We start from the raw sequence: 3,979 nt of genomic DNA on the forward strand, positions 1-3,979 counted from the left end.
GCACACTGGTCCTTTTATAAGGGTTTGTCATATCATGATCATGTTCATTCAATAAAATCATGGGACGTTTACATATTCAAATTTTGTGATCCTTTTTCTTTCTTTGCTTTATTCATTTTTCAAATAGCTATGTGTTCTTACACACACCCACATAAATAAATGCAGATTCACATTCACTCTGGAACCTGTTGATAACGATTCTGCTATTGCCCGTCATGACTTTGAAAATCCGATCTACCAAACTGAGGACGAAAGTGAGGAAGATTGTGAAGTACCAAGAGAACTTGCAAGGCTGCTAGAACAAGAAGAAAAGACTATACAGCCGCATGAAGAACCAATTGAGGTCATCAACTTGGGCAGCGACGAAGAAAAGAAAGAAGTCAAGATAAGGGCTGATCTAGAAAACAGTGTCAAGCAAAGACTGATTCAAATGTTACAAGACTACGTTGAGATATTCGCTTGGTCCTACGAAGATATGCCTGGCCTTGACACGGACATTGTGGTTCATCGCTTGCCAATCAAAGAAAGTAGCACTCCAGTTAAGCAGAAACTGCGGAGGAGTAGGCCCGATATGTCCAAAAAGATCAAAGACGAGGTTGAGAAGCAATTCAATGCTGGCTTTCTGAAAGTTGTGAGTTATCCTCCTTGGATAGCTAACATCGCGCCTGTGCCTAAAAAAGACGGGAAAGTCAGAATGTGTGTAGACTACAGAGATCTGAACCGGGCAAGCCCCAAAGATGATTTCCCTTTACCTCACATCGATGTACTGGTTGACAATACCGCACAATGCAAGGTATTCTCCTTCATGGATGGATTCTCAGGGTACAATCAAATCAATATGGCGCCCGAAGACATGGAAAAAACAACCTTCACAACACCCTGGGGAACCTTTTGTTACAAAGTAATGCCCTTTGGTTTAAAGAATGCGGGAGCTACATATTAACGTGCAATGGTAGCTCTGTTCCATGATATGATTCATCAAGAGATAGAGGTGTATGTCGATGATATGATTGCAAAGTCCAACACCGAAGAAGAACATCAGGGTCATCTACACAAGCTGTTTGACAGACTCAAGAAATACAGGTTGCGACTAAATCCGAACAAGTGTACCTTTGGAGTAAGATCCGGCAAACTCTTAGGTTTCATCGTCAGCAGCAAAGGTATTGAAGTTGATCCTGCCAAGGTCAAAGCCATTCAAGAAATGCCTATACCCCGTACTGAGAAACAAGTCAGAGGATTCTTGGGACGTCTGAATTACATAGCCAGAATTATTGCCCATATGACTACTACTTGTGTGCCGATCTTCAAACTATTGAAGAAAGATCAAGTGGAAAGATGGAATGACAAATGCCAGTTAGCCTTTGATAAGATCAAAGAATATCTCCAAAAACCGCCAATCTTGTTGCCACCTGTGGAAGGAAGACCTCTGATAATGTACCTAACTGTGTTAGAAGATTCAATGGGGTGTGTACTGGGGCAACATGATGAATTCGGCCGAAAGGAGCATGCAATCTACTATCTTAGCAAAAAGTTTACCGATTGTGAAACAAGATACTCACTACTCGAAAAAACTTGCTGTGCTTTAGCATGGGCGGCTCGCCGACTAAGACAGTATATGCTAAATCACACCACTTTCCTAATCTCCAAAATGGATCCTATTTAGTACGTGTTCGAAAAACCTGCTCTCTCTGGAAGAATAGCAAGATGGCAAATGATCTTAACAGAATATGACATTCAATACACTTCACAAAAAGCAATCAAAGGAAGTGTGGTAGCTGATCATCTGGCTCATCAAGAAGTGGATGATTATCAAGCATTGAACTTTGACTTCCCAGATGAAGACATTATGCTAGTCAGTGACTACGAACAACCAGGACCGGAAGAAGGACCCAAGCCAGGATCTCGATGGACTATGGTTTTTTGATGGAGCTTCTAATGCACTTGGCAATGGCATCGGAGCTGTGATCATTTCCCTTGCAGGAGGTTATACACCATTCACTGCCAGATTATGCTTCAACTGCACTAACAATATAGCCGAGTACGAAGCATGTATTCTGGGTCTCAAAGCTACAATCGATCTAAGAATCAAGTTCCTGGAGGTCTACGGAGACTCGGCCCTTGTAATTTATCAAGTCAAAGAGGAATGGGACACAAAGCACCCGAATCTAATTCCATACAAAGAATATGTGCTGAGTTTGATTCCTTACTTTGAAGAAATCACTTTTGAACACATCCCGCGCGAAGAAAATCAACTAGCTGATGCTCTAGCTACCATGTCATCCATGTTCAAAGTCAGGTGGGACAACGAGGCGCCAATGATCACCATTTACAGACTAGATGAACCAGCCTATTGCAATGAGATCGATGCCGAAGGAACGGAAGACAAACCATGGTTCCATGAAGTAAAAAGGTATCTCGAATCCCAGGAGTACCCTGAAGGAGCATCCATTAACGACAGACAGTTTTTAAGAAGATTTGCTGCCAAATTCTTTCTAAGTAATGGAACCCTATACAAACGCAACCATGACTCGACTTTACTTTGTTGTGTAAACAAGAAGGAAGCAGAACAGATTATGGAAGACATACATGATGGTGCCTTTGGTACTCATTCAAGTGGACATACAATGGCTAAAAAGATCCTAAGAGCAGGTTATTACTGGTCTACCATGGAGACAGACTGCCATCATCACTCCAGAACCTGTCACAAATGCCAGATATATGCCGACAAAGTACATGTACCTCCAGTCCCGCAAAATGTCCTGACGGCTCCTTGGCCTTTTGCAATGTGGGGTATTGATATGATTGGAGAAATCAAGCCTACTGCCTCCAACGGACATCGTTTTATCCTGGTCGCTATCGATTACTTCACCAAATGGGTAGAAGCAGCTTCATTTGCTTCTGTCACCAAAAATGTTGTGGCCCGATTTATCAAGCACAATCTCATTTGTCGGTATGGCATCCCTGAAAGGATCATCACAGACAATGGCACAAATTTAAACAACAGAATGATTTCTGAATTCTGCACACAGTTCTAGATCAAACATCATAATTCCTCTCCATATCGACCAAAGATGAATGGCGCGGTGGAAGCTGCCAACAAGAATATCAAGAAAATCATACAAAAGATGACGGTAACCTACAAAGACTGGCACGAGATGTTACCTTTTGCTCTTCATGGTTATCGCACATCTGCACGGACTTCAACAGGGGCAACTCCATTTTCCTTAGTCTATGGTATGGAGGCAGTTCTTCCAATTGAAATTCAGATTCCTTCCCTAAGGATTATGAAAGAAGCTGATCTAGACGAAGACGATTGGATTCAGACTCGGTTGGACCAGATAAACTTGATTGATAAGAAGAGGCTCGCAGCTATTTGTCATGGCCAGTTGTACCAAAAGCGTATGATTAAAGCCTTCAACAAGAAAGTCAAAAGTCAGGCATACCAAACTGGTGGCTTGGTTGTCAAACGCATCATCTTACCACAAGGTGACCCCAGAGGCAAGTGGACTCCCACTTATGAGGGACCGTTTATAATCAAGAAAATATTCTCCGGCGGAGCCATGTTGCTGACCATCATGGATGGCGAGGATTTCCCACACCCTGTGAATGCGGACATAGTCAAAAAGTACTTCGCTTAAAGAAAAGCTCGCTAGGTTGAAAACCTGAAAGGACAACTTAGGCAAAAAAAATGAGCGTCTCGGTGGATTGAAAACCCGAAAGGGCGATCCAGGCAAAAATTAGAGGCTAAATAAAATTATCCCGGTAGGCTGAAAACCTGAAAGGGCAGCCTAGGCAAAAGTTAGGGAATAAAGCGTACAACTATGTTCCGTTTATTTGCCTACTCACCTTCAAGATTCAACACATCAAAGACACCGATCAGTCCAATTACTTTCTTCCAACAAGTGAGGGATGAGATGCTCGAAGACAGATTGGCAATAGCAAAATTGAAACTTGACTGGATTGTTTTCACATAGCTATT

Source organism: Vicia villosa, unplaced genomic scaffold, assembly GCF_029867415.1.
Source record: "Vicia villosa cultivar HV-30 ecotype Madison, WI unplaced genomic scaffold, Vvil1.0 ctg.001657F_1_1, whole genome shotgun sequence".
Lineage (NCBI taxonomy): Eukaryota > Viridiplantae > Streptophyta > Magnoliopsida > Fabales > Fabaceae > Vicia > Vicia villosa.